We start from the raw sequence: 21,604 nt of genomic DNA on the forward strand, positions 1-21,604 counted from the left end.
ACAAACCACTCTGAATATAGAAAGAGATAGTCTATCCTCTTTGGATACCCATCAGTCACCAAGCCTGGTGATATTCTTCCTCATCTGGGTTTCCGCACACACATCACTCTGGGGATTATACAGGCTATAGAATAGTTTGCAGCCCAGAATACACCAGAGTATGTGATTTCTAGGGTAGAGTAAGTTCTAACCAGATGAATCAAATGGCGATCAGTGGGATTTATAGTGCAGTGCTCAAGTGAAAAAGTGAACAATTTTAAAATTGCTCTATGATACACCTAACTGTATTCTTGTGTCTCATAGTACAAGATAAAAAACAGTGCAAAGATAGTGTTTAACAAATACCTATCTAGGATCTTAACATGGTCAACATGTTTCAGCACACTGGGTTAACAACATCTAACCGTGCTTTCTTCAGGACCTAATCTTGAAATGCTACTGCTCTAAACAAATATAAGTGTATATAAAACAAATAACTGAATGGTTCACATTGATACCACCATAGTCACCCAATTAGTGGTGTCAACGAGTCCTTCCTCATGGCCCATCCTTTGACAGACGATGTCTTATAGTTCAAAGGGAGCTGCCTCACCCTACCTGGCAACGGCTCAGGATAAACATCAAGCACCGCTCTCTCCGTCGGTACTTCTCGGCGGAAAGCTAAGCCGTCGGCTTAGCTTGAGGAAGGACTTGTTGACACCACTAATTGGGTGACTATGGTGGTATCAATGTGAACCATTCAGTTATTTGTTTTATATACACTTATATTTGTTTAGAGCAGTAGCATTTCAAGATTAGGTCCTGAAGAAAGCACGGTTAGATGTTGTTAACCTAGTGTGCTGAAACATGTTGACCATGTTAAGATCCTAGATAGGTATTTGTTAAACACTATCTTTGCACTGTTTTTTTATCTTGTACTATGAGACACATGAATACAGTTAGGTGTATCAAAGAGCAATTTTAACATTTTTCACTTTTTCACTTGAGCACTGCCCTATAAATCCCACTGATCGCCATTTGATTCATCTGGTTAGAACTTACTCTACCCTAGAAATCACACACTCTGGTGTATTCTGGGCTGCAAACTAGTCTATAGCCCGTATAATCCCCAGAGTGATGTGTGTGCGGAAACCCAGATGAGGAAGAATATCACCAGGCTTGGTGACTGATGGGTATCCAAAGAGAATAGACTATCTCTTTCTATATTCAAAGTGGTTTGTTTAATGTTGCACAACAGATTGGATATATTTTCTTTTTAGACCCGTGGATACTCTCTTTGTTATAGGTTGTTGTTTATAGGGCTAGGTATCCATGCTGGTCTTTAAAATATAGCCTTAGACCCTCCCCCAAGTATGTGTGTTTTTTGTTTCTTTCTCATGCATCCACATATGGATTTTAACGCAATCCCAGATTTAATTTACTAATGTAAGTAAACTTGGGATTGCGTCAAAATGGTATGCCTTCCCAAGTGAGGTGTAATGAAGAGAAATATCTGTATTGCTCTTCGTTACTTTCTCTTTCTACGCGTGCTGCATTGTGCAGTGCACATAAAAAGAAGAAAATGCTTCAAATGTTTGTTTTTGTTCAGGAAAGTACCTCTTCCTGCACAAAAACAATCCTTCTCGTAATGCAGACACCCCTGCACCATGGCGCAAGGATGCTTGTGTTGGTGCTAGGCAGCACACAGTGTACCAGGGCATTGAGAGAGCAGAAACAGGTAATATTTTAGTAGATATGGCATATTTATGCTCTCTCCCTCTCACGCAATGTAATGTTGTATTGCTGCCTTGCGTTGCGTGATTTCTTAGTAAATCTTCCCCATGCTACATACCTACCTCAGATACACACACATGGAATGTCAGCGCAAAAATTTGGGGGTCACAAAGACTTTCTCTTTGGGCCATCTGGGATGATTGTTGTGGGAGAAAGAAGAGGCAGTCACTGAAGATATATAAAGGGAGTTTATTATTAAGAATGGAAGGAAAAGGCTCACAGGGAAAGGAGGCAGGGCAGGTCAGGTCAAGTCAAGGAGCAAAAGGCGAATGCCAGGCAGAGGGGGTGACGTTACGTAAGTGGCTTCTTAACATTTGGAAAAGAATGCAGTGACATAAACTAAGGGAAATAGAAAACACACTGATAACAATGCCTAACAGTAGCGGTCCAATGACAATAAGAGGCATCTACTACAATGATCTATCAGGAACCTCCATCACTACCTCTTCTGCTCATCAGAGACTTCTTATGGTCTTGAGCTTACCTTTGCTGATTGCCATATCCCTTTGACCCCTTTGTTGGCCATTAACCAATTTTTCCTGACTTCGGCAATCTAAGTTTCTCTAACCTTATCTGCCATTCTTCACAGACCACACTCATTTGCACCCATCCACCTTTAAACTCCTCTATTAAGTTCAGTCCCTATGTTTGTATGTTTAATCTCTTCTTTCTGGACCTTCTGGCCATCCAAGTCCTCTCAGGCCGACGACTCTCAGCTATTACTTTTCTTTCCTGATCCTCTTGACCCACGTTAATTTGATCTGATCCTTCTCACTCTGCTCATCTGGTTCCCAGTACATTAATTCATTTTCCTCCTAGTCCCCTCGGTCTACCTGGCCTCTTGTATCCTGGCCCTCTTAGGCCTTGCCCTCTTAGCTTGTCTTCCTGCTTTGAATCATCCTTGTTTTGCTGGTCCTCTGCCTTGTCCTCATAGTCCTTCTGGCACTGCACCCAATGGTCTGGGCCCTCTGTTCCTTGTTATCTTTCTTAAGATCCTTCTGAGCCTCCTTATTTTGGTCCTGGTCATCTTGGACATCCGGGTCCAATCCGCTTAGTCTTCCTGGCTCTGGTTGTTCTGGTCTTCCTGATCTTCCTCACCCTGGTCGTGCTAATCACAGGTCCTGGTCTTTCTGCTCCACTTGGTACTCTGAGCCTTGGTCCTATTGTCATAGTCCCAGTGGCACTCCTAGGCCTTTTCCTGGTTCTATTGGTGCTGATCCTTCTAAGCCTCCTTGCTCTGGTGATGGTCCCCCAGTTATTCCCCTCGTCTTCCTTGCTTATTCCGGCCCCCTGTCCTATTGGCCTGGATCTTATCTTCCTGGATCTGATCCTGATCCTCGTGGCCTTAGTCTTCAACTCATCATGGTCCTCCTTTATCTGCTCTTTCTGGGCCGTGCCATCCTGTTGCTCATCTTCCTGGCTATCCTGGTCCTAGCCCTGTGGCCTGAACCTCCAGGCTGTGATCATCCTAGTTCTGATGTCCATGTCCTCCTGATGCTCCATTTCATCCTGCCCCTGGTCCTCCTGTCCTGATACTAAAGGTTCTGATCTTCTTTGCACTGAATTTCCTGTTCCCCTTAGTCCTTTGTTTCCTTGTCCTCTTAGAACTTTTCCCTCTGACTTTGGCTGCCTGTGCCCCTGGTCTCAGCTATCTGGCACTACTGGCCAAGGTCATGCTATTCCTGTTTTTCACAGTCACTGTCCTCCTCGAGAATCTGTGCACATTGTCCTTGATCCTCTTGGTCCTGCTGTTTATAATTTTGGGTCTTGCAGGCCTTGTGCTTCTGGACCTGACCGACCGGCTACACTAGGCTTGGGCTCCTTGGTCCTGGTCCTTCTTGTCCTGTTTTGCTTGTTATAATCAACGTTGTCCTTTGGTCATCATGGCACATCATTTTTCCCCCAGTCTTGGGCCATCTGGCCCTCTTCCTTTGTGGTCCTCTTGGCCCTAGTCATATTTTCCTGGTTCTGCTCACCTTAAACCCCCTGGCACTGCAGGGCCTGGTTCATCTTGCTTCTAGTGTCCTAGCACAATTAACCTTTGTCCTCTTGGTTTGGGTTGATCTTGTTCTCCTGGATCTATACCTTGTCCATTAAGTACTACTGGTACTGCACCATTGATCTAGGTCCTCTTGATCCAGGTTTTCATTGTTTGGGTCATCCTGAGCTTGGCCATTCTGATCTAGGTCCTGCTTTCTACCACTGTTCATTCCTCCTGGTGTTCAGGATGCTGGTTGACCATCTTACCATAGATCCTCATCACCTGCTCCTGCTATTTGTAATGTCACTCTGCCTTACTTGGTAATCTGAGACCTGGTCACCAAGGTCCTGATCTTCACTGCACTCTTAGCCTTGCTTCCGGTCCTCCTAGTCATGGTCCTTTTAGTTTACCTAGCCCTCTTGCTCTGGTCTTCTGGATGCCCTTGGTACTAACCCCTCAGTCATCCTAATCCCTGTCCTGCTTATGCTAGTATGTTGGTTCCGATCTTTGTAGTCCTCTTCAATCTGGTCCTGACACTACTGGCCCTCGCCCTCCTGCTCCTTGCCCACATGGCTCTGCAATACCCTATCATGGCACAGATCACCCTATCCTTTCCTAGATTCGATGTTCCTTGACCTCCGTTCATTCTAGTCTAAGAATGTTTTGGCCCTGTACTACTTGGTTTGACTGGTCGTCATTCCATACATTCTTGCCTTTATTCTTTTGGATCCTGGGTCTCCTGTTTCACAGGCTCCAGGACCTGGACCTTTTCTTTCTCCTCCCCTAAACTAATTCTCGTCCATCAGTCCTCCTGGTACGACGTCCCTGGTTTATCTAGACCCCTCTGATCCTGATCACCTTGGTCCATGTAGTCCTGGTCTTAGCTCTGGTCTTTGTCTGACCTTCATGTATTGGGTCTTTTGATGTTAGTTCTGCTGGCCTTGGTTTCTCTAGTCCCTGGTTGTCCTTCCTCATCCTACTCCAACTAGTCCTCCTTGTCTCCTGGTTTGCCTATTCTACCTTGTTCATGTCCATCTCACCATGGGCCCCTCTGCCATGGTCCTTCTGGTAATGTTAATATTGGGTCTGGTCTTCCTCATCCCTCTGGCACTGGTCCTCCTAGTGTCTATGTTGTGTGTCACCCTGGTTCATGTAGTTCTAGTCCCCCTGGTTTAGGAACCTCCAGAGTCTGACACTCCTGGACTTTCTGATTCCAGCTCCACCGAACCTAGACTTTCCATAAAACACCCTGTTTAATCCAATCTCTGGTCTCCTGGTCCTGCTAGCACTGGTCTTTTCTGTTTGTGGTCCTCCTGGTCCTGGTCCTTTTGATCCTTTCCCCTTGGTCCTCCATGATGTGATGTCTGTGGTCTTGGCCCTCCTGTTTCTGGTCAGTATCTCCATTAGTCTCCTAGTAGTGGTTCTGTTTCGTCTGTTTACTTGGGTGTTCTACTCCTAATCCAAGTTGTCCGCATCCCTATTGGCCTGGTGGGTGTCACAGGCCCTCATAGCCTTCCTTATTGTTATAGTCCAGGATCTTCTGTTTCTTCCACCTTTGCTTCTTCTGTTCCTTTGGGTCCTTGTACACTAGGTCCATATCCCACTGTTCCACATCCTCCTGGACCTCCTAATCCTTCCTGCAGAATTTTCATTGTCCTGTTTCTCATTGTCTATTTGTTCCTGGTCCCCTCTGGAACTGGTAACCCTGATCATCATAGATTAGGTCTCCTTGGGCCTGGTTCTTCTTATCCAGGTCATCATGGCTCTGGTCGTCCTAGAGCTGCTAGAGGTCCACCTTTTGCCCCTTATTCTCTTACTTTTCATCCTCTTCCTTCTATTGCTTCCTCCGTCAGTGCCCCTGCCATAATCACTTTAGTTAGGTACAGCATCCAAGCCAGTCAGACAGATTCTTTTAAATGTATTTATTTTGGCTTTCAGATTTCTTTCCTATTGCACTGTCAAGAAATGAGTGCCCAGTAGAGACTGCACCATGCCCACTTAAAACACTGCTTAACATGTTAAAAATCAAAACTACCTATCCCAAGATGCATGCTGCATGTGACTGGAGTGTGCAGCTGGGGGTTTCTCGTACTAGTTACGTGGCCCTAAGCTGCACACTGGTAGTAGTGGCTAGAGTGAAGATTATTACGGAACCAATGAGTAAAATAAATCATGTACTTTAAAATCATACTTATATACCTGTGACGCTGTTTGTTAAACCTGACCGGCGCTGTTACTGTCAAAGGGCTCCTTGAACCCACGCCTCGCGGAACCCGCTCCGCGGGTCCCGCTTCGGATTTTTGCCTGTCTGACTGTTCCTGGCTTACCTGCTTGGCTGTTCCTGTGGGGGCGTGTGAGGCGTGTGAGGTTGCAGGGCTGCGAGCGCGAACCGGGACTCACCTTCCCAGGAGTCCCGGTCCCAGAGGCTGAGTCACCTGGCCCCGCTCTCCCTGAACGCCCCGCCCCCACCTTCAAACAACTGAAAAGGCGCCTGGATCCTTCCTTTGTGGGACGCTGTTTGTTAAACCTGACCGGCGCTGTTACTGTCAAAGGGCTCCTTGAACCCACGCCTCGCGGAACCCGCTCCGCGGGTCCCGCTTCGGATTTTTGCCTGTCTGACTGCTCCTGGCTTACCTGCTTGGCTGTTCCTGTGGGGGCGTGTGAGGCGTGTGAGGCTGCAGGGCTGCGAGCGCGAACCGGGACTCACCTTCCCAGGAGTCCCGGTCCCAGAGGCTGAGTCACCTGGCCCCGCTCTCCCTGAACGCCCCGCCCCCACCTTCAAACAACTGAAAAGGCGCCTGGATCCTTCCTTTGTGGGACGCTGTTTGTTAAACCTGACCGGCGCTGTTACTGTCAAAGGGCTCCTTGAACCCACGCCTCGCGGAACCCGCTCCGCGGGTCCCGCTTCGGATTTTTGCCTGTCTGACTGCTCCTGGCTTACCTGCTTGGCTGTTCCTGTGGGGGCGCGTGAGGCGTGTGAGGCTGCAGGGCTGCGAGCGCGAACCGGGACTCACCTTCCCAGGAGTCCCGGTCCCAGAGGCTGAGTCACCTGGCCCCGCTCTCCCTGAACGCCCCGCCCCCACCTTCAAACAACTGAAAAGGCGCCTGGATCCTTCCTTTGTGGGACGCTGTTTGTTAAACCTGACCGGCGCTGTTACTGTCAAAGGGCTCCTTGAACCCACGCCTCGCGGAACCCGCTCCGCGGGTCCCGCTTCGGATTTTTGCCTGTCTGACTGCTCCTGGCTTACCTGCTTGGCTGTTCCTGTGGGGGCGTGTGAGGCGTGTGAGGCTGCAGGGCTGCGAGTGCGAACCGGGACTCACCTTCCCAGGAGTCCCGGTCCCAGAGGCTGAGTCACCTGGCCCCGCTCTCCCTGAACGCCCCGCCCCCACCTTCAAACAACTGAAAAGGCGCCTGGATCCTTCCTTTGTGGGACGCTGTTTGTTAAACCTGACCGGCGCTGTTACTGTCAAAGGGCTCCTTGAACCCACGCCTCGCGGAACCCGCTCCGCGGGTCCCGCTTCGGATTTTTGCCTGTCTGACTGCTCCTGGCTTACCTGCTTGGCTGTTCCTGTGGGGGCGTGTGAGGCGTGTGAGGCTGCAGGGCTGCGAGCGCGAACCGGGACTCACCTTCCCAGGAGTCCCGGTCCCAGAGGCTGAGTCACCTGGCCCCGCTCTCCCTGAACGCCCCGCCCCCACCTTCAAACAACTGAAAAGGCGCCTGGATCCTTCCTTTGTGGGACGCTGTTTGTTAAACCTGACCGGCGCTGTTACTGTCAAAGGGCTCCTTGAACCCACGCCTCGCGGAACCCGCTCCGCGGGTCCCGCTTCGGATTTTTGCCTGTCTGACTGCTCCTGGCTTACCTGCTTGGCTGTTCCTGTGGGGGCGTGTGAGGCGTGTGAGGCTGCAGGGCTGCGAGCGCGAACCGGGACTCACCTTCCCAGGAGTCCCGGTCCCAGAGGCTGAGTCACCTGGCCCCGCTCTCCCTGAACGCCCCGCCCCCACCTTCAAACAACTGAAAAGGCGCCTGGATCCTTCCTTTGTGGGAGGCTGTTTGTTAAACCTGACCGGCGCTGTTACTGTCAAAGGGCTCCTTGAACCCACGCCTCGCGGAACCCGCTCCGCGGGTCCCGCTTCGGATTTTTGCCTGTCTGACTGCTCCTGGCTTACCTGCTTGGCTGTTCCTGTGGGGGCGTGTGAGGCGTGTGAGGCTGCAGGGCTGCGAGCGCGAACCGGGACTCACCTTCCCAGGAGTCCCGGTCCCAGAGGCTGAGTCACCTGGCCCCGCTCTCCCTGAACGCCCCGCCCCCACCTTCAAACAACTGAAAAGGCGCCTGGATCCTTCCTTTGTGGGACGCTGTTTGTTAAACCTGACCGGCGCTGTTACTGTCAAAGGGCTCCTTGAACCCACGCCTCGCGGAACCCGCTCCGCGGGTCCCGCTTCGGATTTTTGCCTGTCTGACTGCTCCTGGCTTACCTGCTTGGCTGTTCCTGTGGGGGCGTGTGAGGCGTGTGAGGCTGCAGGGCTGCGAGCGCGAACCGGGACTCACCTTCCCAGGAGTCCCGGTCCCAGAGGCTGAGTCACCTGGCCCCGCTCTCCCTGAACGCCCCGCCCCCACCTTCAAACAACTGAAAAGGCGCCTGGATCCTTCCTTTGTGGGACGCTGTTTGTTAAACCTGACCGGCGCTGTTACTGTCAAAGGGCTCCTTGAACCCACGCCTCGCGGAACCCGCTCCGCGGGTCCCGCTTCGGATTTTTGCCTGTCTGACTGCTGCTGGCTTACCTGCTTGGCTGTTCCTGTGGGGGCGTGTGAGGCGTGTGAGGCTGCAGGGCTGCGAGCGCGAACCGGGACTCACCTTCCCAGGAGTCCCGGTCCCAGAGGCTGAGTCACCTGGCCCCGCTCTCCCTGAACGCCCCGCCCCCACCTTCAAACAACTGAAAAGGCGCCTGGATCCTTCCTTTGTGGGACGCTGTTTGTTAAACCTGACCGGCGCTGTTACTGTCAAAGGGCTCCTTGAACCCACGCCTCGCGGAACCCGCTCCGCGGGTCCCGCTTCGGATTTTTGCCTGTCTGACTGCTCCTGGCTTACCTGCTTGGCTGTTCCTGTGGGGGCGTGTGAGGCGTGTGAGGCTGCAGGGCTGCGAGCGCGAACCGGGACTCACCTTCCCAGGAGTCCCGGTCCCAGAGGCTGAGTCACCTGGCCCCGCTCTCCCTGAACGCCCCGCCCCCACCTTCAAACAACTGAAAAGGCGCCTGGATCCTTCCTTTGTGGGACGCTGTTTGTTAAACCTGACCGGCGCTGTTACTGTCAAAGGGCTCCTTGAACCCACGCCTCGCGGAACCCGCTCCGCGGGTCCCGCTTCGGATTTTTGCCTGTCTGACTGCTCCTGGCTTACCTGCTTGGCTGTTCCTGTGGGGGCGTGTGAGGCGTGTGAGGCTGCAGGGCTGCGAGCGCGAACCGGGACTCACCTTCCCAGGAGTCCCGGTCCCAGAGGCTGAGTCACCTGGCCCCGCTCTCCCTGAACGCCCCGCCCCCACCTTCAAACAACACGGCCCACTGGACCCTGCCCATAAATATTGGAGAGCGACGCTGCGCGGGAGCGCGCGGGAGCGCCCGGGGCGAAGACCGGGCAAAGAGCGGGCCGTTTGAGGCCGTTCGAGGACAGAGAGGACTGGACTGGCCCACCCCCTTTTGCTCGATATCTTCGGAAACCATCTCAATAACCGAGAGGTAAAGACTTATCTTCGTCTCCATGCACCTAGCGCTATGAATACAAGGGTAACCCGTAGCAAGACCTCTAAAGGTGGGTCACAAATTAGTGGTCCCATGGATGACTTTATTACCCGCACTAATATAGCCATAGACGAAGAGATATCTAAACTCCAAACCCGGGTCTCGTTAGAATTAGAAGCCGCCAGAAGAGTGTCCCAAGTCATTGCACTTTCTAAAAAATCCTCTCTAGGCCACATAGCCACTTCAGTCACCCCCGAGCGACCAGCCCGCCCTCATTGTTTAGTCACTCAGGTCGATGTTCATCATTCCCCGACCCCTGCTATTTTCCAACTGGCCCTAGGAAGTAAAGATGAGGTAATTCCACCGACACCACCTAGTGTGTATAACCCTGTCCCCATTGTACCCCCTCTGATAACTTTGTCTAACACTAGTTCTAGTGGCAAGCAACCAAAAAGGAAACGCAATTCTCGCTCTGCCTATTTCCGCAAAAAAGCGAAAATTGCTGTTCCCAAAGATCTGCCAATGACTAATGTCACAGCAATTAATGCTGGCGCAGAGCGTACTCTTAACACACAGCCACCTACTGAGGGACAGGGAAAGGGTTCATCTACTCCCCCTATTAATACCCCAGTAGGTGAGGACCCTGATGTGGACGGCCTAGGCAAAAATAACAAAGAATTTATAGAGGTGGTTTGGGAGACACTTAAAAAACTTTTGTCACCCCTAGACCTCAGACTATCAAGGATAGAAAATAACTTGCTAGAAATGGAGAAGAGCATCATCGCTCTGGCCACTCTTGGGTTGAAAAGTCTTGAACACCAGGGTATTACAGTAGCTGACCCAACGCCACAAGCTACCGCATCTCAAACTAACCAAACCCCCCCTTCAGTATCACTCACTATAAAGCCCGTCCCCAAACCAAGGACTGTCGCGGTGGAGCAAGCTCGTGCTAAACCAAAGGCTCCCCCACGGGGCTCCACGCGACACCCAGCACCCTCCAAACCTGAAATACCCATTCCCAGTGAAACCCAGGTCCCCCCAGTTAAGGACAACTTTAGAGGTGGCTACATTGACCTCCCACCAGAGGCCAATGACTATGTGGTTGTGTTGACGGGTGTTCCTACGTTAGGCAATGGCCAAATTGAAAATTATTGGTCATTGGAAAATAAAATAATACATTGGTTAAATGTAAACAGACCAATCCCTAATGGCAGAAGAAGCCGCGTATCGATGGCTCGCAGAACTCCCTGGGTAGGTCCAACGATGAAATCCAGTCCCGGGGATTGCATAGTGGTGACCTTCGAAGATCCACACACGGCGCACCACATTTGCTCTTGGCCCAGTAATGATGACTCTTTAGTTACACCTAAACCACTGTCCTTTTTTTACCCTCCCCGACCAAGCCGCAACCAGGGGGATAATTGGACATTGGCTCAACACCGTCCGTGGCTGCGTAATTCCAGGGGCCATAAGGAAACCCTCCTACACTGGAATGGCCTCTCTACTTACAACAGATTTGGGAGCTTAGAGGAGGTGGATTGACTCCCTGTGCAACCAGCCAAACAACCCCGAAGGGAAATCTTGTCATCGCAGGGGCAACATCTCAATGCTCCTGAGCTTGTAGCAAGCTGAGTAGGACGATCAAACAGCCCATTGCTCGATGGGGAGCCATCTATATCCAACACAACAGAAAATCCTAGCAAGGATGATTGGACACACTTACCCTGCATGACCCCTCCTGTACCTACCTCTACTGAACTATCAGGGTCTACCTGCTTTGGCCTTTACGTGACCTCTAATTACCAGCAAACCGAGCCACCTGCGAGGTCTTCTAACCTTGTGGCCACGACTGTTTCTCCATTATTTACTGTTTCTTCCAAGGCTTCTCCACCCGGTGATTTTGTTCTAAAAATCCTATGTTGGAATGCGGCCGGGCTCGGTCGTAACTTTGACATCCCCGAATGGAATGATTTTCTGGAACCCTACCATATTTGCCTTTTCCAGGAAACTTGGTGTTTAGAACCAAGACATAGAGTGGGGTTCTCCACCTTCTTCATCCCCGCCGCCCAGCGTCAAGGATCTAAAGGTCGCCCTTCCGGCGGCCTTATCATATGGGTCAGTATTGCACTAGGCTTCAGTGTAAAAGAAAGGACTACCCAGTCACCAGATCTTCAGTGGCTAACGATAACCCACAAAGGGGGAAGAAACATGGAAGTATTCAATATCTATCTAAGGGGTCCTAAAGGGGGTGTATCCCATCTACCTTCTACAGGCCTAAACCGCAATCTGGCTGCCTGCAGCGTTGACTCTTATATAATTCTTGCAGGCGACTTCAATTGCTGTTTCGAGCCACTGGCTAGAGAAGACATTTTGGACACCTTTGAGGAGGACACCAGGAGAGGCATCCCGATTCTGAACCTGGATCCGATCCCTAAATGGTCACAAAACGCAATAGAGATCAATGCTCTTTGTATGGAGCACAATTTGAGATCGACAAACGGTCGATCCAAATCTGACTACACAGGTGCTCACACATACAATAGACCAGGCCATTCCTCAAGAATTGATTTCATCATGCTCAACTACAACCTCTGGCCATACCACCTAGACATGGAGGTTATAGTGTCGGGTGACAGCGATCATAACCCTCTATCACTAACCATTACCCCTCCTTGGCAGGTTGGAAGCCATGGCACACCCGATCACAAGTGGAAATCTTCCCATGAATTAGCCCCCACAAACTGTAGTAGACGCTTGAAGTGAGCGAAAGTCTTAGCAGACGAAACAAGGATGGCCCAAGCCGGGACTATTCTGGCAGGAGTGGAGCCTCAGATGGACACTTTAAGTCCCACTGGTAAAAAGATCCTACCCCTATTCACTGAGACTATAATGGCACTGAGTGACCTATTTATTGTTCCCCAATCCACTCGTAGGGGTCCCTCGAAAATTTTTCCCAAACCGACAGATAAGTGGTATACTGCTAAATGTCGTGCAGCTAAGAGGGAACTTGTCGCCACATTAAAGTCTAAAGACACAGTTAATATTAGGGCCGCGAGAAAATTTTATAAAAAAATCATATCTGAAGCCAAGCAGGATTATGATTCTAATTTTTGGGGAGATCTAGTAGAGGCAAGCAATAGGAAGGATGCTAAGAGGTTCTGGGACCTACTAAGAGCTAGGGAAAAGCCCACTGACCAGCAGCTAACTTGCAATATTCCTGGGGACGTATGGTTTAACCATTTTTTGAAATTGTACTCCGCTCCTCCAGGTGTGTCTCAGTTAGCTTGCCCACTTCTGGGTTCACTGCCTAATTCTATAATTGACCTCCCATGTCATGATGGTCTATTCACCAGCTTGGAAGTAGAGAGAGCGATTCGATGTATTGTCTCGAACAAAGCGGCAGGTCCCGACGGAATTCCAGGAGACCTAATTAAAAATTACCCTCCTTTTTGGAGTAGACTAATTGCCTCCCTTTTGAATGAGGTATTGTTGGGCGGGGTTTTTCCTGACTCGTGGAGGGGTGCTGAAGTCGTACCTATTTTTAAAAAAGGCTCTAGGGACGACCCGGCGAATTATCGACCCATTAGTTTATTGGACTCATCCCAAAAGGTAGCAGGAAAGGTGGTACTGGGCAGGATTATCCAGTGGGCCGATGAAAATCAGATTTTGTCAGATCTTCAAGCAGGCTTCAGAACAGGAACAGGCACAATCGAGCAGACGTTCCGCCTTCTTATGATCTATTGGAAAGTGGTGGTGCTGGGAGGGGGCAGTTTGTACTTAGTCTTTATTGACTTGCGGACTGCCTTCGACCTAGTACCACGCACACTTTTATGGAACGTCCTCGATGGGCTAGGCCTCCCTCCTTATTTGCTGTCGTTGCTTGTAAAATTTCATGACAGGAATTTTGCCCAAATTAGATGGGTTGCACAGGGAAAGAAAACACCTCGTATCCCCGTGGACAGGGGCGTCCGCCAAGGGTGTGTGCTTGCCCCCACTCTGTTTTCTCTTTATATTAACGGAGTGGTGGAACACCTTCTTCAGCAGCCATCAGATGCACCCACCCTGGCTGGAAGGAAAATCCCAACGCTCCTATTCGCGGACGATACCCTCCTTATCTCGAAATCACCAATGGGCATCCAATCGTTGCTCTCCAGCTTTAAGGCTTTCTGTGATGGAAGGGGCTTGGCTATAAACATAGGCAAAACTAAGTTTTTAGTCCTTAACCCGCCCAAAAAGTCTGTTTTTCCACCGGCCCTAGATTCTGTCCCACTTGATCGAGTCAAAGAATTTGACTACCTGGGTATACGTATCAGTGATACCATGAGCTGGAAGGCACACCACCAAAAGGTGTTTCTGACTCACAAAAGGGTGGCAGGTGCATTGCTCAAGGAACAGCGTGCCTCACCACTAAAACCAATTGGGGCCCCCCTAGATATTTATAGGGCAAGGGTTGTGAGCGCGGCACTATATGGTGCCGAACTGTGGGGCACTCATAGAGTTGACACTCTGGTTCATCTTGAGAATAACTTCCACAAAGACCTCATGGGTTTGCCCCACAGCACACCAACAATCCCACTGCTGCTAGATGCAGGTACCCGGGCAATATGCGACCAAGCGAAATTACGCCCGCTTCTCCTATGGTGTAGAATCTGGAATGTGCAAGAACTTAGCAGTTATGCAGAAGCCTTAAACGACATTATGTCCCTACCGGGTTCACATAAGATCATCTGGCTTAGGGAGGTCAAAAAGCTGCTTTATAAATTAGGACTAGGAGAGGCTTGGGTCAACAAATCTGCACCTCCAAAACAACAGCTAAAGAAGGGTTATTGGGCATGGGTAGACAATGAGAGGGTTCGTAGTACAAATCATTGTAAATCCGTAGCCCTGTTTCTGTTAGTCAAAGAAACCCCGTACAGGGAACCTTATTTAGACACTATCCAGAGCTCATGGGACAGATCATTGTACATTAAGTTTAGGGTGGGGGTGCTTCCATTGTGTGAGTTTACTTCCACCTGGAGACCGCCCGCCCAAACCGTACCTTACTGTCCCTTCTGTGATCTAAGGGTAGAGTCCGTGTCCCATGTGTTGTTCGAGTGCAGTGTCTATGCAGCCCCGAGACGTAGGTGGTTGAAGCCCCTTTGCAGGTGTTTGGGAACTCGTTCTCATTTAGAAGCCCTACGTATATTACGTACAGATGCTAGACCCCTCTTTTCCACTTGTATGGCAAAATTCTTGGGCTGGGCCTGGCGTTTAAGAACGGCAAAAAAACTACTAATCCAGTGAATGAGCCCCCCTGCCCAATATGCTGCTTTGTATACAAAATGTTTTAATGTTGATGATTGTTGATAAAATTGTTTTTAAAGATGTAAGAAATGCTTTTATGATATGTTTTTATCGAATAAAGCTATTACAACAACCTGTGACAAATTGAAATATTCATTGAGGTACTAACCAATGTATAATCTTTTCCCACAATATACCATATTTATGTTTAGCTTACTAAGATATGGCACAATCCTGCTCTCTCTCTGTGCTGGCACACTTGTGGCTGCCAATAGAAGATGCAAAAACCATCGGTGGATGTGTGGGAACACCTAGGCTCCACCCATGGAACTCCTTCCCTGGGCAGAGTAACGCAAATTGCTCCTGATTTACTATGCCACATAGAGCCTAGTATAGTAGATGGTAGAACTCACATATTGGCTTAGGTTGCCCTTGCGTTACCTTGCGTGACATAAGGGCAACGCAAGTCCTTAATAAATCTGTCCCAAAGTCTTCATGTTTAGCATGTTGTGATGTTTTGTCATATGCCATAATTCACCCTGTTAATGAAATATACTGAAATCTATTGCATTTGGTGCTGTTGAAAATGAGAGTAGCCACTGTGAAATGAAAAACAAACTCAAGTGGTAGCACATTTTGGCCTTGAATATTACCAAACAATTGAAATAATTTAGCCAGAAGTAATTGTGAGGAAATTACCTGGATTCAATATTCCTAGCCTCAAGGTTAAGGAATACATGATATATATTGTATAGTGTTCTTGCATATAGTCACAGTAAATTCTAAAGAAACCTACTGAAACTAAGTTTCTTTTCTGTCTCTCTGGGAGGTTAGAAAACGCTACTGGAACAGGCACTAGTCTCAAAAGAACTGGATGATACCCTAAGGAAGGTAAGTACATATTTGCTTGTGCTGTGCTGCAGTGCACTGCAGGAGTTCGTGAGTCGAGAACTGATAATATACGGGGCCTGGTACGGAAGGGCACATCTAAACAGAATTGTTTCTAAATTGGTTGCACTTAGCAGAAATCACTTATACAGTTCTACATACACAGTTGCCAAGACAGCAGCAATCTCATTGATGTCTTTAGGTGAAATAATCTCATATTTTCAAAAGCTAACTAAAAGGGAAGACAAATGTAAAAAACAGAAACACATTTTCATATCTCAATAAAATACAACTAACACAATGCAGTACTGGCCAGGAGTATTACTATAGGTTGTATATTTAGAAGAGTATGTCTTCCTCCTGGTGAACCATGATACAAAGGAAACAGAGTAATAATCGGAAAGAAGCACTTTGCATAGACAGACTCAGGAAACACTTTAGATTCGTATAGTAGAGAGATGATGTATCAAGCCCAGATTGCAAACAAGGAGCTACACTTTGCACACAGACCGGATTGGGATCTGGACTTCATTTTAAGAGAAGGCTAATAGACAAAGCAGATACATTGCAAAAATAAATTCGCTGTAGGTCCCAAAACATCCTGTCTCAGGAGGCATTTTGTAGACCTCGGTGAACACCCCTCATAACATGGATGAGGCATATAATAGAAAACTACCATACCTTTGTTGGCTTTTTTCCATGTGAACATTCTTTTAAAGCAGTCCCTTACCCTCAAATGGTGGCAAAGCTAAGTTCTGATTTAGAATATTGTGGACAAGTTACTTCATCACAAACGTGACAGATATCCTGCCCCCCTAATTACAAGTGCCCCACGATGTAATGCACTTGTAATAAGGGTGTTGTGATATCTGTAATGTTTGTGACGCATTAACCCGTCTCCCAAACAATTCATCAGGCCCTTTCTCAGTAAGCTTTCAAAAAGTAATTTTCGTACACTGCACATAGGATTTCCAGTCACAAGCAAAAAGACTTTGTGTATCAGAGCCATAGATTCTTTAAACATACACTCTTTCCTAGCCGGGTGAGTAAGGGGGTTAAATTATAAGAAATGGTATATGGTTTTAGAGGACTTATTATTACATACACAGGAGCTGCTAGGGTGACCAGATCCACACCATGTTGCAGTTAATTACATTGGAAGGCACTGAACATGAATGGCACTGTTGGACTTGGCCTTTCCCCCGAAATTTTTTGCTTTTGCCCCCCTAATTTGAAATGTCTCCCTCGTGGTAATAAACCTGTATAGGCCATGTGTGGTGTGAGACACCTTGTTAATATGTAATGTCATGTAATGGTGTGAGCACTTGTAAATTTCCCCCATTGTGTAAAATGTACCCTGGTGAAATGCTGTGTTTTTAAAATGGATGCCCAGGCTATGTGTGTGCCACCTGACTGCAGGAGGTTTGCAGTCTAGTCGTTAGGTACCCAGTCACCCCTAGCTTTTGGAGGGAAAGCCTGGCACCCAGGGTGCTCATCCCCTCCCCTTGAGCCAGTTTAGGCCAGCTTTGCCAACATCCTAGAAGGTTCTGGCACTGCCTGGGAGGAGGGTATAAGTAAGGGGGAAGTGCCACCATGCAGAGACAGAGCTGGGACAGGAATGTAAGGGGACCTGCTGCAAGGGGATACCGCCACTTGGGCCTGTGTGCTGGACCCTACACCCATCTAGGACCCCCCTACTGTCCCCAGGGCTAGTGAAGCCCCACTTCAGGAGTTCAGGCTGCTGTGTAGGAGGAGGGCCACGCTGCAGTGGGGATGGTGAAAGCCTACCCCCCTGTTTTGATGATGCCCCCACTACCTGCTGACCTGGCCCAGTAGTGCCTACTGCTCTGTCCCCGGGCCCCTGAAGAAGGAGGGCCCTCCTAGGTCCCTGAAGCTGCTGGGACCTTGTGCCACGCAAGCGCTGCACCCAGAAGCGCCTGGAAGGGAAGGAGCACCTTGGACCCCCCAGGAGGTGAGAAGAGTTACCCTGGGGCTTGCTGCTGGTACTGTCTGTCCCCCTTTCGCTGTGCGCCTGGAAGTGTTGTGCCTCGGGGAAGCGCTGTGTGCTAAGGCGCTGTGCCTAGAAGAAGCGCTGTGTGCCTGCAAAGCGCTAACCTTGCCCAGGACTGTTGTAGCCTGCTGTGTCCTTGACAGCGCTGGCCTGCAGGAGACTGCTTGTATCCCCAGAGCGCTGTGACCAAGACTGCCCTGCTGATTGCCTGCTAAGCACTATAATCTGGGAGCGCTGTACCTGCTAAGCGCTGTGTTGCATGATCCTACAGCGCTGTGTGAGGAAGATTGTACCCTCAAGGAGCTGCGGGCCGGGAGAGTTTCTGCCTGTTGTGCCCCTGTCAAGCGCTATACTGCCTGGGACTGCAAGAAGCATTGAGCCTCCAAGCGCTGGGGCTTGAGAAGCTGTCTGCCCCCTAAGCGCCACAATCTTGAAGCTGTGTGTTAAGTGCTGTATTGCCCTGGGAACTGCTGCTGGCCCAAGCGCTGTGAGCACTGCTGTGTACTCTAAGCGCTGTATCCGGAGGACTGAGCTCCCAAAGCGCTGTGCCGCCTGGAAGCACTGTGGGGCCCCGGAGAACTGTTTATTGTGGAAGCGCTGTGCCCCTTTGAAGCGCTACTGGCTCACCTGTGGCCCTGGTACCCAATCCTGAATAGCGCTGTTGCTTTTCACGGCCGCCCCTCCCCGGGAGAACTGTAGCTGGGCCCTGTTAACTCTGGTTGATTTTGTGAGGCCCCCCCCCCCCCGCCAGCTAAAGGAAGGGGGAGAGGGGATTACAGGCCATGCAGGTCCTGGGCCTAGTGTTTTCATGTTACCTGTTCAGGCATGGTGCGCTCTTGCGCCTAATGTTTATTGTATGCTGAATATCCTGCTAAAGGTTTCATGCCCCCTGGTAGATGTGTTTTCTGCCCCATAATTTAGGCCTGCTCCGCCCTATGCCAGGTGTTGATGCTAGGTGCGTGAGGTTCTTTTTGCAGGGGATGCTGATGCAAGGTATGCTGGGTCGTCATACCTAATGTGTTATGTTAAGCTTAATGCCTGCTGCCAAGGGTTAATGCCTGTGTTTGCCCTGCAATATTGACCCTGTGTTTCATGTATTTGATAACATTCTTTTTTATTTCAGCTGGACTTACTTACCTTTTATTCTTTTCCCATTTTTCATGTAAATAATCCCCCCTTGCATTCATTGCCCTGGCGCCAGTTAGCGCCTTTTTTGTGATTACTGCTATTATTATGTTTACCTTTGCAGGTTGGAGATAATACAAACCTTATTCTATTTCCAACCAGAAGCAGTGTCGTGTCTCTTTTGTGGTGTGCCTGGTGTGTCGTCTGTGGGTACTGCATGAATGCTTCACATATGTCCTCAGGAGTTTGGCCTGCCCGCTCTGCTCATGCTACCCGCCGTAGAATTGGCTACACAATTTCTAACATTTGGTGGCGAGCGGTGGGATAGGTCTTGTGTTTGCGCAGTACCACAGCGGCCACGGGTTACACCACAAATAGAGCTTTGAGAGTAATCACAGTCTTTTTGTGGGGATTATTGTTTGGCTGAATAGTGTGTTTGTTGTATTGCTTCCTCCTGAAAAGTGTTTTCAATTGTGTCCCCTTGTTCCACTGTGGGTGTGTCCCTGATGAAGAACCAACAAGGTTCGAAATGCATTGGAAATTAATAAACTGCTATGAATGAATTATGCTTCAGTCGTGTCTTTGGGATGAGAGGTTCTGAGGGCCCACCAAGACATACGAAACTTTGAAAATTAGCATTCCCTTGCACGAGAAAATGCTGAAAAAGGATTTAAAACATGAGGTTAACCAAAGAGGATTAGTGTAAAAATTTGAGTGAAAATGGATAATGAAGAAGACAAATGATGCAAATGCAAATGGAATATAAGGCTGTTGCTTCTGGAGTGGGGCTAAAAAAGAGCCCCACAGATATGGTGTGTCACGGGTGTACCTCGCCACGATGGGGTTGGTTTATGAGGAGGTGGAACTGATGGAGTACACCGAACAGGAAGTGATAGACTTCCTCAAGGAGAGAGGGATACCCCCAGTAGGCAACATTAGGAGAAAGTTGTTTCTCTATGAGGCCCTCAAGAGGGGGGGAGCCCTTAAAGATCGGTGGGGACCTGTCTGATTACCCCCCCCGAGTATTTGAAGGGTGGATTTGGTAGAAGCCAGTGGGAGGGCTCCCAATCTATAACCCTGGATGGAGAGGAGGAAGAGTTTGATAGGGCGGAGACGCCAGTAGCTGATGAGGACACCGTAGATAGGGAGTCTCGCACTGGGTCCAGTCCCGGGGGCATTGCCCCATCCCTTTCCCTGTCCCCAGAAGAGTGGGTAGATAGGAGGAAAGAAAGGGAGCATCAGCTAGCGCTGGAGAAGCTCAGGTTGGAGCAGGCCAAGGAGTTAGCGCAGCTGAGAGTGCAAGAGCAGAGGCTAGAGACAGAAATGGTCTTAGCGCAGGAGAGGGTGGCAGAGGCAGAGAGGGCCTTTGCCAGAGAGAGAGTAGCTCAGGTGGGTAGGTTGTCCCCTGAGAGTGGTTTTAGGAGTCTGGATACTCCGGTGAGGGTGGGATCCAGTGGTGGCAGCGAGTGTAGGTCCAGTGCAAGGAGTCCCACTCCCGAAGCCCAGGAGACGGTGCCTGATTCCCAGGAAGAGGGGGACGGGTTAGTGTTCAGGGGCAGGGGAAAACTGTCCTACCAGTCCTGGGGAGAGTTTGAGGAGGAGTGTTGGACCGCATTGGAGGATTGGGCGGTGAGTAGAGCAGTGGAGGATTGGGAAGGGCTGTGCCATGCCGTTATCCGGGAGCACATGCTGAGGAGTTGTTTCCCAAGTCTGCGTCACCATCTGTTGCAGCGTGGGTTCTCAGACCCCAGGGAATTTGCACAGGAGGCAGACCTTTGGGTATGTGCCAGAGAGTCTGAGAGGACATTGGGGAGTGATCCAGAAGGGAGTGGTGCAGGGATCTTCCGGCCAGCGAGGCGGGAGAGGTGAGGAATGGCCCAGCTAGGTCCCAGAATAGTGAGAGGGTTGTAGGGCCTCACATCCCATCTACAGGAGGGAGTGAGACGGGGAGGTGTCCCGAGGTGCCCCAACTGGGCCTGGAGAGTTCTTTAAGGGAACCCCAGGTTGGGAGCCTAGGCTGTCCTGATGTGCCTTCCCGTGAAGAGAATCCCCTCGTGTCAGGAGAACCCGGAGCATCAGTAATCAGAGCTCCTGTGGAAAAGTAAATTTTGCCATGTTGTATGTGCCTACGTGTTCCCCATCCTATGTTATATGTGCATGATCGATATGCATGTATCCCCTCTGACCGATTAAAGACGCAATTACAGTTGTGTCCATCTCTAGTATGCCAGTTTCCAGTTTTCGTGAATATAACGAATATTAGGCCTATGTAAAGCTACGTTGCCACATTTTACAGTGTGCACGTTAATTCATTGAATTGTCCCCGTTTCTAGGCCTCAAAAGGGCCCGGACTCAGATTCAGCTCCTGTCTCCTGAACCCTCTCCGAGGAGCGATACAGCCCCCACCTGCATCCCTGACCCTTAGCTTACTTCTTGCCACGCAGTGCCCGGCTCGGCCTGGCTCTGCCTCCCAGTCTGCCAAGAATATGTTATGTTTCTAGTTATCAGTCCAGCCCTCCTTCTCTGCATTCCTAAGCTACTGAATCGCATCAATAGTTTCTGTCATGGTCTAGCCTTTATGTCTCCATGTAAGAGAAATACTGTATTAATATTCATAGAATATTCCTCGCACACGCATTACATGAAGAATTATGCATGCACCAGTCTTAGAGTCTGTTAGCCTTTACCCTGATAACTTTTGGATTCTATCAACCTGTACTCTAAACACCAGATACCAGATAAGCCTGGGTACATGTCGCTCTGACCCTCCAGACTTTCGTCTCCTCTTCTAGTGCAGAAGTCATAGCC

The sequence above is a fragment of the Lissotriton helveticus genome, chromosome 11, assembly GCF_964261635.1.
Source record: "Lissotriton helveticus chromosome 11, aLisHel1.1, whole genome shotgun sequence".
Classification (NCBI taxonomy): domain Eukaryota; kingdom Metazoa; phylum Chordata; class Amphibia; order Caudata; family Salamandridae; genus Lissotriton; species Lissotriton helveticus.